This window comes from Littorina saxatilis, linkage group LG6 (assembly GCF_037325665.1).
Source record: "Littorina saxatilis isolate snail1 linkage group LG6, US_GU_Lsax_2.0, whole genome shotgun sequence".
In the NCBI taxonomy this organism is placed as follows: domain Eukaryota; kingdom Metazoa; phylum Mollusca; class Gastropoda; order Littorinimorpha; family Littorinidae; genus Littorina; species Littorina saxatilis.
The window spans coordinates 12,255,211-12,270,316 of record NC_090250.1 but is presented as its reverse complement, the minus strand read 5'-3'; the positions used below and the strand labels follow the sequence as shown (position 1 = coordinate 12,270,316).

The 15,106-nt window shown below is 39.1% G+C and overlaps 1 protein-coding gene across 2 annotated transcripts in view; it reads right to left on the bottom strand.

The window, feature by feature from the left end:
- The window catches only part of LOC138968509 (uncharacterized), a 55,406-nt gene extending 41,387 nt beyond the window's left edge, over positions 1-14,019 (bottom strand). For both annotated transcript variants that reach the window (XM_070341078.1, XM_070341080.1), the window contains exon 1: positions 13,589-14,019. The gene's annotated coding sequence lies outside the window, so the exon portion shown is untranslated. The remainder of the gene's footprint in view (positions 1-13,588) is intronic.
- Positions 14,020-15,106: the final 1,087 nt, after the last annotated feature.

Below are 15,106 nucleotides of genomic sequence, written 5' to 3'. Positions count from 1 at the left end.
ACACGTGTATCATATGTGTGTGGTGGGGGCGGGGGGGGGGATGTTGTTTGGTTTGGTTAGTAAAACTGCCTTGCAAGAATGTTTTGTTTCATAGACTTTGTAAACGACCCTAAAGTAATGTTCCGTCCAATTCATTTGAATTGAAGGCTAGGTTTGGGTACACATAAAGGCATGCGCGTACGCACCCACACACACACCCACACAAACAGACATACACACACACGCACACAAACACACTCGCACACACACGGCGTCGCCCATTTACACAGACAGACAGACACGCAGACAGACACGCAGACAGACACGCAGACAGACATACAAACACACACACATATACACACATTCGCACACGACAGTCAGAAACACAACGACGCCCACTTACACACTAACACACACCCTTATAAGCGGGGGTGAAAGCGTGGTGGCCAGTGACCCAGAACGTACACAAGCCAACGCTCGAAGTTCGATTGCCCTACTTTTCTTTTCTGTTTCCTTAACAAAAATCAAAAATCAGTGGAACATAACTGCTCACAGCGACACCTACACAATGACAGCAGCAGTTTCAACACTGGGTATTGTTGCGCGCTGTCCACGATTTTTTAAAGCACAAAACTTGATGCATGATGTTCGAAAGGAGTCTTGCCCTACTTTGATACGTGACGTGGTATCTAACGAGCAGTTTTTACAACATTCCTCTGCGTGACTTATCTCGATAGGGATAGGTGAGGTCGGGGTACGTGACGCAATATCTAAACCTCCTCTACTATCTTCCGTTTGGCTACCGCTAGGAACGTAATTTTTTGCACACACCCTTGGCCCCACAATTCCAAGCTACTCACCAAATGTGAGCTCAATTGAGTACCAGAGTACCAGCGATACAGTCTAAACTCTTCAAGATACAAACAAACAAACAACCAGAGCGAATCCTAGATAGCCTGTTTATGCTTTGCATAAAGGCGGCTATAATGACACGAGAATGAATGTTTTAATTGGGGTACAAAAATGGGTGCAATAATTGGTTTGCTCAGTTTATATAGCTATCGGCTCAATGATCTCTGGGAATAGCGAATGAAATACTCAGGGTCGAAAGGTCAGAACGAAATCTATGACTCGCTTTTAAAGAACGTCACATTGAGAATTACAATCTAGGATGCCCACTCAAAACACAGCCGTTTTCAATTTGAGTAACTCAGCGCTCAAAAGTTTATTTAAAGGTATTACTGGTGTGTGGTTACAGACTTACAACCCCCAACCTGAACTTTATAGCTATTGGGGCGATTTGAGAAAGTTTTCTTGTTAGATTTATTCCCTTTAACAGGGTTGCTATTTCGTGTGTTACGTCATTCTTACTGATGCAGGTGTCGACCGCAGCCTGGAGCGGTCAAAAACGAGACGGACGTTTTTGTGTCAATTTTGTGAAGCGCTATATTTCAGCAATGACCCAATTGATTGCTTCAAAACGTTTATGATATTATCCGTGCTTCGAGTAACATTTCAGATAGTCACATGTATTTGTTCAGATACCGGCACGGTTGGCCTAGTGGTAAGGCGTCCGCCCCGTGATCGGGAGGTCGTGGGTTCGAACCCCGGCCGGGTCATACTTAAGACTTTAAAATTGGCAATCTAGTGGCTGCTCCGGCTGGCATTATGGGGTTAGTGCTAGGACTGGTTGGTCCGGTGTCAGAAAAATGTGACTGGGTGAGACATGAAGCCTGTGCTGCAACTTCTGTCTTGTGTGTGGCGCAGTTATATATGTCAAAGCAGCACCGCCCTGATATGGCCCTTCGTGGTCGGCTGGGCGTTAAAAAAAAAAAAATTGTTCAGATGATATGCAATAAACGTTAATAGGGTTATTCACTTACCCCCCCACACACACACACACACAAATAACTTCGCATTTTTACAGACAAATGATTGATACAAACACTGCCGAAGTTTTATTTGCATATATACTGGTACAAATTTGCTAGCCATGTAAAAACACGCTTAATATTTGTTCGTTGATTGCTGTGCTACAGCGATGCTCAGTCATGCGTGATCGCAGCATAATTTAAGCGGCACTCAGCAATAGCCGCTGTCAGTGGAACACAGCGTGACCGTTCTATTTTTTCGTCATGTGTTGACATGGGTAGGAAATGTACGCCAGTTGTCATACGCAAATGAGAATTCTGCAGTACTCGAATCAATCATTTGTCTGTATACAACAGGGGCGGATCAGTTGCTTTGTAAGGGGGGGTGCACTTTGAATCGAAAGTGAATGTGATGGGCGCGAAGCGCCCGAATTTGCTAGGGGGGTCCGGGGGCATGTCCCCCCGGAAAAAATGTTTGGCCCAAAGAAGCAAAATGGTGCCATCTGGTGCCATTTGAACCTAGAAATTGTCATAGAATCAGCTTTCCAATTTTATTTTATTTTTTTGCTGGAGGGGGGGGGGGGCACGTGCCCCCTGTGCCCCCCCCTCGTCCGCCCCTGTACAAAATTATGAATTTTTGGATGTAAGTAAAAATTCCTATGACGTGTTTTAACACTCTTGTTTCCAAGGAAAAGCAACCCTTCCAAGTCTCATACAAAACCCGAGTTATTTCCGGTATTCGGCTGTTTTGAAGTTGAGAAAGATCATGAAACAGAAGGACCCAAAAAATGAGACCAACATAGTGGAAAACAAGATATTGTTTTGTTTTTGTCTGTTTGTTTGAAAACGGAATTTTAACTAATAGCCGCGTCACACCCTATCACAACCATTCAGGTGGAGGTTAAGTCAACTAATACCTACGAAAGTCACAATTTTCAATTGCTTCGTGCGTCGTTGCTTCTTGACCAGTACTCTTGATCGTACTCTGCACTTACCTTTGATATAAGGCTCACAGTGTATAACTGAAACACGGTAGTCGCTAATGAATGAAGTAATCAGGGTTTATTCCCGATGAAGGTACATAGAGTGACTAATTGGAACCTGAAAGTGAGGTGGGTATCACCACAACAGATGGTCTACATCCTTATGTACCCGTCTACGTATGTTAGGCTTTGATTATCTGCTAGAGGAAGCAGATATCAACAATATTATTAATAGCCGACATTTGCATTTCATATTTTTCAAAATATCTACTTCCTTTTGCAAATAAGTAAAACCAAACATACTATATGTACCTTAATCGGAAAAAACTAATAACTTTATTCATTATCACGTGTTTGATCCAGTTATACACATTGAGCCTTATATGAAAAGGAAAGTGCAGAGTCTTAGGAACACAACGGTGCCACAACCAAGAGTACTGTTCAATAAACAAAGACGCACGAAGCAATTGAAAACTGTGACATTCGTACGTATTCGTTGACTTAACCTCCACCTGAATGGTTGACTTAGTTAAGCTGTGAACAAAAAATCCCTTTAAGAATGATTGTGCTGGAGGAAATCTACTCGATCAAGAAAGTTATAACGGCAGTAAAAGTAAAATCATTGCAACGTTATATCTGTCATAATCGTAAACAAGTGTCACAATCAGTGTGTTGTAAATATTTCTACCACAAACACTAACTTATGTGTGGTTAAAAACCCAGCCCTCTGTTGATATATATCACTTCTAATACTAATAGCATCAACAAATACACGGTCATAATGTTACTTAAAATTCGTATAGTTAATAATAATTGTTGTACAATTTGTCCCAATGAAATAGATTAAATTGAACATTTCTTTTTTGATTGCCATAAAATACATGACTTTTGGTCAGATGTTGTATATAGAGTTATGAAGAAATTTGACGTTCGTATAGTATTGAATGCAGAAACAGCCTTGCTGGGCTTCCCACCACGCAAAAATATTTTCCTTCAGGCAGTAGAATATATGAAATATTTGAGGATTGTCGCTAAAATTCGCATTGGTAAATACGGTTACGGTATCACCTATGAATATTCGTTGTATGTCTGATTTTGGAATTTAAGATTAAGACAGTTAGACTGAGAGGTGTTAAAGTGTAAATTTCGTTTAAAAAAAAAAACAATGAAGAAGGATGCTCCCCGACAACAAAGAACAAACAAAACAACAACAAAATGAGAGAGAGAGAGGGGGGGAGAGAGAGAGAGAGAGAGAGAGAGAGAGAGAGAGAGAGAGAGAGAGAGAGAGAGGGGGGGGGAGAGAGAGGGAGAGAGAGAGAGAAGCAAAAAAGGAAGGGTTGAAGCAGCCTGCATGCAACTGAGGTCAAACAAAAACGACACAAAACAATGAATGTTGAAAAGGTTAATAATTATTACTGTGTGTGCTTTAGTTTTTCGCACATCCGTGTGTGTGTGTTTCTGTAAGGCCTGGCGCTCACCTAGATGTAACGCCAGGAGGACAGACGACGTACTGCAGATTATTGAGGTGATTCTTTTTTTCCCCAGTACAGCCCACTACACGTTGCTTGAAAAGAAAACAGCCCAAGTACTCGTCATAATCCCTATCGCAGCATGTAGTGTAGTGGCGACTGCGCAGATGTATTGTGGCCTTTAAGCTGTGGTCTATTTATGACTTTCCGGGGCTACGAGGTTGAAAAATAGGGATAAAATCAGAATTCTGTACAGCAAACGCTACCCGAAACCCCACCTATACGGCGTGTATGACCTTGAGAGCTTCAGTCAACGCTTGAATTTTGCAGTGGTAACATCCGGTTTGCTCTCTCAGAGCTGAGCATAGTTTGTGGAGAAGGATCGAGCAGAAAAAATAAACGACTTGGCAGGGATTCGAACTCAAGGCCCCGGGGCCTCGAAATGTCGGGGCCGATGTCTTGACCACTAGGCCACTTCACCAGTGTTGTCAAAGATAAAAAAAAAAAAAAAGATAATTGTATATCTTTCTACGCTTGAATTACCATTCATGCGTTGCAAAAACGTAAAAATTGCCATTAAAATTTGCCTTTATTTGCAAACATTTCTTTCTTTCTTTATTTGCTGTTTAACGTCGTTTTCAACCACGGAGGTTATATCGCGACGGGGAAAGGGGGGAGATGGGATAGAGCCACTTGTCAATTGTTTCTTGTTCACAAAAGCACTAATCAAAAATTTGCTCCAGGGGCTTGCAACGTAGTACAATATATGACCTTACTGGGAGAATGCAAGTTTCCAGTACAAAGGACTTAACATTTCTTACATACTGCTTGACTAAAATCTGTTCAAACATTGACTATATTCTATACAAGAAACACTTAACAAGGGTAAAAGGAGAAACAGAATCCGTTAGTCGCCTCTTACGACATGCTGGGGAGCATCGGGTAAGTTCTTCCCCCTAACCCGCGGGGGGAAGTGCTGCGACTTCTGTCTTGTGTGTGGCGCACGTTAAATGTCAAAGCAGCACCGCCCTGATATGGCCCTTCGTGGTCGGCTGGGCTTTAAGCAAACAAACAAACAAACACAAATGTGTTTCTTCTGGTCGCCAAGCTTACCGTTAACAAACGCATGCGTACTAGTTGGGATTCCCCCAATTTTCGCGACCTTGACCGAATACTCTCGAAGTCACCACTACGGCGTTAATGCATGGTGAACAGTTGGAAAGTTAATTTCGGGAGTTCCCACTTCCAAAAGAGGCCTCTACTTCCAGTGTTTCTAACTTCCAGTTCATGTATACGGGCCAAGGTCATACACGCCGTATAGGTGGGGTTTCGGGTAGCGTTTGCTGTACAGAATTCTGTACATGATTGTACTCGTAGCCCCGGAAAGTCATAAATAGACCACAGCTTTAAGCACGGCAGACCATCACTGTCCCAAGGGTGGTAAAGTCAGGTTGCGTGATAAGTGTCAGGCACACCCAATCTCGACATGAAATCACGCATTGCTTTGCTCGCTGTAGTGCACCAGTCGATCACTCGTGTGACAATGAGGGGCCTAGATCATGCAAATGCATGCCTCGCTCGGGTTACATTACACTCATGGCAACCGCTTTGTGTGCACAGAACTTGACAAGCCAGTCGCCATACAAAAAAAGCAGCACACTGTTCAAAGAACCTCGCTCTAGGCCATTGAATGAGGACAGTGAGGACATTAAAGGTTTCTTTTCTTTCCGTCTGTTTGGGTTGGTATAATATGACAGGGTTTATTTGGAGCAAAGAATTGAATTCAGCCGTGTTAAAAAGTCCCAAGTTTGAACCGTAAGGAAAATCACATAGTAAACATTAGATAGTTCAAAATGCGAGCTTTATACAGCGTCAGTCATATCGTTCTAAACGGCAACTGGTATGAAATAATTACAGCATAACGATCGTGCCACTTGTGAAGCTATGGTAATGGCAAAAACGTCGTTGCATTTTGATTTTACTGAAACAGGCTTTTAAAAAAAAATTTAATCTAATTGTTTTAGCTTTATTGGTTAGGTAGATTTTGTTCTGCTCAATAATTGACATTTTTTTTCGTCGACAGCTTTACCTTTCAGCCCGCGCTCGACGCACACACGAGAATGTGCCGCGGTCCTACTTATATTTGGGCCAAGGTTTTCACACCAGTATCCCGTTTTCAAACAAAAATCGTTAAATCTCAGCATAGGGTCAACCGATCTGAGCAATACACGCTACGCAGAACCTTTGTTTCATTTTTACATTTAGTCAAGTTTTGACTAAATGTTTTAACATAGAGGGGGAATCGAGACGAGGGTCGTGGTGTGTGTGTGTGTGTGTGTGTGTGTGTGTGTGTGTGTGTGTGTGTGTGTGTGTGTGTGTGTGTGTGTGTCTGTGCTTGTGTGTGTGTAGAGCGATTCAGACTAAACTACTGGACCGATCTTTATGAAATTTTACATGAGAGTTCCTGGGAATGATATCCCCGAACGTTTTTTTCATTTTATCGATAAATGTCTCTGATGACGTCATATCCATTTTTCAATCAAATTGATTGAAATTTTGGCCAAGCAATCTTCGACGAAGGCCGGACTTCGGTATTGCATTTCAGCTTGGTGGCTTAAAAATTAATTTATGACTTTGGTCATTAAAAATCTGAAAATTGTAAAAAAAAATAAAAAATTATAAAACGATCCAAATTTACGTTCATCTTATTCTTCATCATTTCCTGATTCCAAAAACATATAAATATGTTATATATGGATTAAAAACAAGCTCTGAAAATTAAAAATATAAAAATTAAGATCAAAATTAAATTTTCAAAATCAATTTAAAAATACTTTCATCTTATTCCTTGTCGGTTCCTGATTCCAAAAACATATAGATATGATATGTTTGGATTAAAAACACGCTCAGAAAGTTAAAACGAAGAGAGGTACAGAAAAGCGTGCTATCCTTCTCAGCGCAACTACTACCCCGCTCTTCTTGTCAATTTCACTGCCTTTGCCACGAGCGGTGGACTGACGATGCTACGAGTATACGGTCTTGCTGAAAAATTGCAGTGCGTTCAGTTTCATTCTGTGAGTTCGACAGCTTGACTAAATGTTGTATTTTCGCCTTACGCGACTTGTTGCTTCAAGTTTTTATTGGTCCATAACCCATGGGGGCATTTTGAACAATAAATACAATCTTTCTTTCTTTCTTTATTTGGTGTTTAACGTCGTTTTCAACCACGAAGGTTATATCGCGACGAGGAAAAGGGGGGAGATGGGATAGGGGAAAGGGGGGAGATGGGATAGAGCCACTTGTTAAGTGTTTCTTGTTCACAAAAGCACTAATAAAAAAATTGCTCCAGGGGCTTGCAATGTAGTACAATATATGACCTTACTGGGAGAATGCAAGTTTCCAGTACAAAGGACTAAACATTTCTTACATACTGCTTGACTAAAAATCTTTACAAACACTGACTATATTCTATACAAGAACCACTAAACAAGGGTAAAAGGAGAAACATAATCCGTTAGTCGCCTCTTACGACATGCGGGGTGCAGAGAAATAAGGATGTGGAAAAGAAGACTTTTGGTAAGTGAAATAAAGGTGATGGATCCAGTCAGATAGAAATAAGACAACAAGAAAAGAATTGGAAATCTGCAGGGAATAGTAGGGAGAGTTTTCTTGGAAGGAAATATAGGTGAAAGGACTGGTAAGGCAGAAATAAGACAAAAGAAGAGAAGTAAAGGGGTGGGGTAGCTCTGTGGAAACACTCCCGCCGCGTGAAGGCGACCCCATGGGAGCAATAAATACAATCAATACAATCATGATATATGCTAATATAATAAATAAAAAATAAAAATTAAAAATTTTTTAAAAAGTTATGAAAAGCTGTTACAAATTCTATTAATAAAGTCCAAAATATTCTTTAGCAATTTCTTTTTCTTAGTAGCAAACAACTTTTTAAATTCAAGTGCATTAGGTTTTTTCCAATATTAAGGTGGTAACAACTCAGCTCTTTCTTCCTTGAAAAAATCACAGACAAATAAATAATGGAATTCATCACCTATGTCTTGTGATACACATTTGGTGCAAGTTCTTTCTGACCTCGGGATGTTAAGATAACGTTCTTTCTGTACAGGCACATTGCTGTTTAATGTTCTAAACTTCATCATTGAAACACATTGCTGATATGGCAGGTGTGTGACATAGTCTTCACATGCAAAAATATCTTTAAACATTCGATAATTCCAAAACATATTTTTTGTTCCAATTTCTGTAAACCATTTATGGATATACTGGTCATACAAGCTTCTTTTTACTTTCTGTTTAAACCATGCGCTTGAGTATTGAACATTTTCTTGAAAAGTCCAAAGGCCAGAGAGACCAATTTCATTTAAGGTTTTTTCAATAAAACATAAATAATTAGATTCAATCATCTTGTTGATATACAATTTATAAGTAAAGCAATACACAATACTTGAAAATTTATTTTTGTGAATAGGACTAATCAGTTTATACCAATAGCAAAGCATTCTACATTTCATATTAACATCTAGTGGATATCTTCCAAGTTCACCAAATATCATAGCATTTGGAATTGATTTTTTTAGTTTGAAAACAATTTTATAAAAACGCAATTGAAGTTTAATAGCAAGTTCACAGGAACCAAAACCCCATACTTCACATCCGTATAGTAAAATTGGAGCAATCATTTTATCGAACAGGTCAACTTGTATGTCCACAGGCAGTGACAATTGTCTACAAGTACGCAAAAGAACAAACATTGCCCTTGAGGCACGATCATATAGATTCTTCTGTGCGACTGAAAATTTATTATTATAATTAATCTTAATGCCCAAGTACATTACATCAAACACTACTTCGATTAAATTGCCATTATACGTAAACAATGGTTTATTTCTAATTTTACCTCTGGAAAAAACTATAACTTTCGTTTTGTTTACATTAATATTTAGACGCCATTTTAAACAGTATTCGTGCATTTTGTTCAAACATTCTTGTAGGTTTTTTTCAGACTCTGAGCAGATCACAGTATCATCCGCATACAGTAATAAAAAACATTTGAAACAAAGCATTTACATCAGTATCATCCATTCCAACCACAACAGCCTCTCTTGACATAGATTGTAAACCATTACTGTTTTCCAACAGAAAAGGCTTTAGATCATTTAAAAATAGAGCAAAAAACAGCGGTGACAGGTTTTCCCCTTGTCTAACTCCACACAAACTGGGAAAATATCAAGAACACTCACTATTAACTTTAACGCAAGACTTGGCATTTTCGTACATATTTCTTACAGTTTTTAAAAACTTCCCATTAACATCAGAACTAACTAATTTCTCCCATAAAAATGCACGGCGAACTTTATCAAACGCTTTTTCATAGTCTACAAATGCACAAAACAGTCGCTTCTTTTTGTTGAGAAAAAAATTTAATATACAATGCAAAGTAAAAACATGGTCTAGTGTTGAAAAACCTGTGCGGAAACCTGTTTGTTCTTGACCTAATTTATTATTACTCTCTAAAAAGTTTGATAACCTAGCATTTAAAATTGCACTGAAAAGTTTTCCGAAGCAACTGAGTATAGTAATTCCTCTATAATTTGTGGGGTCAGCTTGGGAGCCTTTATTTTTGTACAATGGAATAATTTCACCTACAGCCCATTGTGTTGGAACCTTTCCTGACTGCAAAACAACATTAAACAACAATACATGAATATCAATCATTCGATCATGTGACGCTTTTAGATACTCATTAATTATTTTATCCTGACCGCATGCCTTATTGTTTTTCAGCTTGTCTATACATTTGATAACTTCCTCCTTTGTAAAAGGCGCATTAAGAAATTCATTACTTGCTTCATTTAAGGGTTCATTACTGTCATTCATTTCATTTTCATCACACTCTTGTAGTTTAGTGAAATGTTCGAAAAACTCCGAACAAGTTGGATAGTTAGTTTTGGAATTATTTTTTTTATTTTTATTTTTATTTAGAAGATTCCAGTATGCTTTCGGGTCAGTACTTCTTAACTTTCTCAAAGTTTTAACGAACGCATTATGATACAACTTGCATTCCTTTTTTATTGTCTTTTTGTATTCTTTAAAAGCACTCTTTTTTTCATGTTCATTGAACACATTTTTAAAGCGTCTTGCTTTGTTTTTCGCACGTAAGAATATTTTTCCTTTCTCTTTACAAATTGCACTAAACCATGGTTGTTGAGTTTGAATTTCTTTGAACGTGGTTTGTTCATAAATTTGTGTTCTTTAATTACACCGATTTTCTCAGCAGAACAATTTAAAATATCACAAATCTTATTAGTAACACTATCAACGTCATCTGTTGTCGTACTCTCACTTGTAGCTAGCATATTTTGTAATTTAGTTTCAACAGTATAAATATCATTCTCGTTCAGATTAACTACAAAAGCTAACTTGGTCCCATTATTATTATCCCATTTTGGTTTTGTGTACTTGTTATCCTTTTCTCTACTTTTAGACAGCAAATCTTCATTTTTGTTTTTTTTCACATCGTCTGCTAGGCAATCATTAGCGCGTACTTCATTATGTTTTAGTAAATGCAAAACAACTGGACAGTGTACGTCAGAATACATTTCACAAAATTCCATCACAGAAAAATATTTAACTTTCGAGAACAAATCTTTTGACAGGATGCAATAATCAACAACGCTCTTATCCTTACATGTGCATTTACCAACCCCTGTATCATCGCCAACTCTACCATTTGCAATAACTAAGCCAGTAATTTTACAAAAATCAATCAATTTGAAACCAAGGTTATTAGTATTATTATCCTGTGATGCCCGCTCACCTATTAGAGTACTAACCTCATTAGAGTCAAACAAGTCATTATCAACAAAACCTTCTGAATGCTGATCATCTTCAAACAACATTTCACTCAGATGACCAGTGCGGGAATTTAAGTCTCCTAAAAGACATACATAATCATTATCTACCCCAAACTGCATGTACACCTCTTCTAATTCAGCATAAACATCTTTATTATGGTAAGGTGATCCTTCTGGGGGAATATATAAAGCACAAAAAAGGGTGTCACGGCCAAGTACTTTCTTATCTAACTTAAAAAATAGCGCATTCTCACACATTTCTACATCCAAAAATCTATACCATATTTTCATCTCTTCTTTTATCTTATGTGACAGCTTTTTTTCTTCAAAAATAGTTATATTATTAGCAAACACTTCCCGTAATAAAACTAATACACCACCTGATTTTCTGCGAAATTTTCCTCTATTCTTATAGAATGCTATGTATCCTGGAATGTTAATCTCATCAACATCATCAAGTTTGCTCTCACTAAAACAAATAATGTCATATTTGGCAATAAATTTTACAAATTCAGGAAATTTTAGCTTTGAAGTGATTCCACAGACATTAAGCGTTAAGCAGGAGAGTATATCAGGATTATCCTCAATACTATATTCAGTACTAAAGGAATCTCCAATCTCACTATTAACATTGTATACATCTATTTTAACAGCAGATTTGTTACGTACATTCTCAACATCTAACGAGTCAAAATAAACATCAACATCTGACATTACAACAACATTATCCATTTCATGCGCATTGCCAACATCCAGAGAGTCATGCAAAATATGAACATCAGAAACATTTGCATACACATCGACAATATCAACATCATCAGTATCACCACAGTCCTTCACCACTCTGTCTTCACCTCCCTCTTTACCACCATCATCACCCCAGTCACTCATTCTATCTTCATCACCACAGTCATTCACTCTATTTTCACCTCTCTCAACACCACCATCACCACCACAGTCATTCACTCTATTTTCACCTCTCTCAACACCACCATCACCACCACAGTCATTCACTCTGTCTTCACCCCTCTCATCACCACCATCACCAACACAGTCATTCCCTCTATCTTCACCTCTCTCAACACCACCATCACCACCACAGCCATTTACTCTATCTTCACCTCTCTCATCACCACCATCATCACCACATTCATTCACTCTGTCTTCATCTCTCTCATCACCACCACAGTCATTCACTCTGTCTGCACCTCTCTCATTACCACCATCACCATCACAGTCATTCACTCTGTCTGCACCTCCCTCTTTACCACCATCACCACCACAGTCATTCACTCTGTCTTCACCTCTCTTATCACCATCATCACAATTTACTGTCGTAATAGACAAATTCTGGAAGTAACTCTGTCGGGTTTGTATGGGTTGTAAAAGAGTGAATACCCTTGCTTTTATTGAGACAAACAATTCACAGCAAGGGGTGTGTCTGAAACACGTGGATAAGGAGCACGTGTAGATTGTTTGTCTCACTAAAAGTGAGGGTATTCACTCTTTCACAACTCATACAAAACTGACGGAGTTATTTACGAGCATTGTCTATTGATTACCGTTATGGGTAACAAAATGTACCCCCAAATGTGCGTCATATAACCTCTTTAATAGGGCATATCTATCGTCTCACGTGATCAACGTCGATACAACTTCTTATATAAAGTTGGCCAAAAAATTATTGCAACAATTTTCGCACGCTAAGAAAAGCATTAAAACGCAATTTATTTTAGTTGAACTTTATATGCCCGAAAAGGTAATTATGTCAGCTGTACATATCATTTGTCCGATTGATGGTACTTTGTATAGGCATCCCGTGACAGTCTGTCAAACAAAGTCACCCCCAAAATCGACCTGACAAAAACCGTAGCCCCGTATTTTAAAATCTAAAAAAAATAAGAATATGCACAAACCAAACACTTCTAACAACCATTGAAAAGGCCGTTCAAATTCCTGTTCAGAACATTTTGTTTTATGCACCTGACTGCTTTAGTCTTTGTGTAGCCTTTTGTCAAAGGCGGTAGGTGTCAACCGTTTTAGAGGCCAAAAAAGGCACGTTTTGCGGACATTTTTGAGGGGTTCCTCCACCCAAAGAGCCATATCTGCTCAAGTTCTCAATGATTTGCTTTGGAAATTTCAGAAGTTATTACGGCGAAGACCGGGACTTCGAAGAACCGTTTGATTAATAAAACACCAAGCCTGTAGATTGTCACTGGTGTACCAAACGTAAAAGCAAATTAAGTTTTACACCAGTAATGTAACCTATGTCACATAAACATTTTGTCTCTCTCAATCTTGGGACATGCAGCAGCACAGCAGGCTTAGCATAAAACAACATTTCACAACGTGCCCAAATCTTTCGGCGCAAGAAAAAATGTCACATTAAAATAGAATGGATACCAGCTTACCTGACGCGTACAAAACCTTCCCTTCTTTTCTTGGTAGCCATGTTGGGAGTAGAGGTATCCTTGCCTTGGAATTTGTCACGAACCGTATAATTCCATCTCGGTGCAACTTTGCAGCCAGCTTTCACTGGAAAAAGTAGTTCCACTCGAACTTGTAAAACAAAGTTTTAATCACAGCACGTTTAGAGTCATTTTATCGGTCAGTGCAAAAAATTCCAATTTTTGCTGAGACACAAAACAAGTTCGACTTAAACCTACCGAGTACTACTGTATTTAAGGAACAGGAAAAACGTTCAACAGCGTCTTAAGCATATAACCACGTCATGTCCCAAATACACACTAGTTCTGGGGACAGAAATGCTCAACAAACAGCGAGACACACCGTCCCCGTGTCGCTCTGTGGCGAGGGTTGTTGGCTAGCTCGGGTAGCGAGAGGAATTGACATAACCCACACAAAAGGGCCTGCGCCGCATGGGTGAACGAGGGGTTTGTCGACACAGTGTGTCAAACTGATTCCGGCTATATCGTTCGTACGCCGGATGTTTCCGTTCATACAGCGTCATTTTTGGCACTTGGTCGAGGAAAAAATGTGCGGTAAATCGTGTGGGCAGCGCACTTTTATGATATTGTAAGAATAAGGTAGCAAATTGGTTGGGCTAAGTGTACGATACATACACAGTTGCTAGTCGACGTGGTTCAAACGTGGCAGCATTGCATGATTTTCCAACATTTTCTTGTTTTTCTCGCTCTGTAATCAGAACTGATCCCTGATTTGCACATGAGCACCAAAAGCATTGCCTGTTATGACATTTCGCTTGAACAGAAGTTATTAGAAACCCATGGCTTTTGTACAATAACTTTTTTTTTGACAACATGCCGATTCCGTTCGTATCCCATGATTCAGTTCGTACAAGAGAACCCGTTTCCGTTCATACAAATAGTGATTCCGTTCGTACACATACGATTAGGGAGAAACAGCCCCTACTACAAGTTTTGTGTGTTCCAATGGACGTCAGATAGCACACAGAACGCCTACGAGTGAGATTGGACCTATATACGTGAGTATTGAATTTGCATAAAACGGTTGTGTTTCCGTTCGTACTGATTTTGACGAGAACAGGTGTCCGTTCGTACCACTTTCATCAAATTGTTTCCGTTCGGACGCTTTTGAGTAATGTGTTTGGTGACATATCTTTTTAGGTACAGGTAGATTTATGCAGTTTTGCTTGCTTTGCAGCTCTGTAACTAAGATTTCCGAAATAAATGGCATGTGCATTTGTATTTACTCCTAATGTGGCATTTGCTTTACGTGTGCATAATCGCGACCAGAATTTAGGCAAACTGATGCATGTTTTTCTTGATAGTGCAAAGAAAATCATTGTCTAGGCTCTACCCGTCCCCTTTTAAGATTGCTTTCAGATATCTGTTCAACTTTCAATTCTGGAGGAGGTTAATTATCAACGCAAGTACACTGGACATCAGTGGCAGCGTTGATGTCGGTACGGAACCAACGCCACTTGC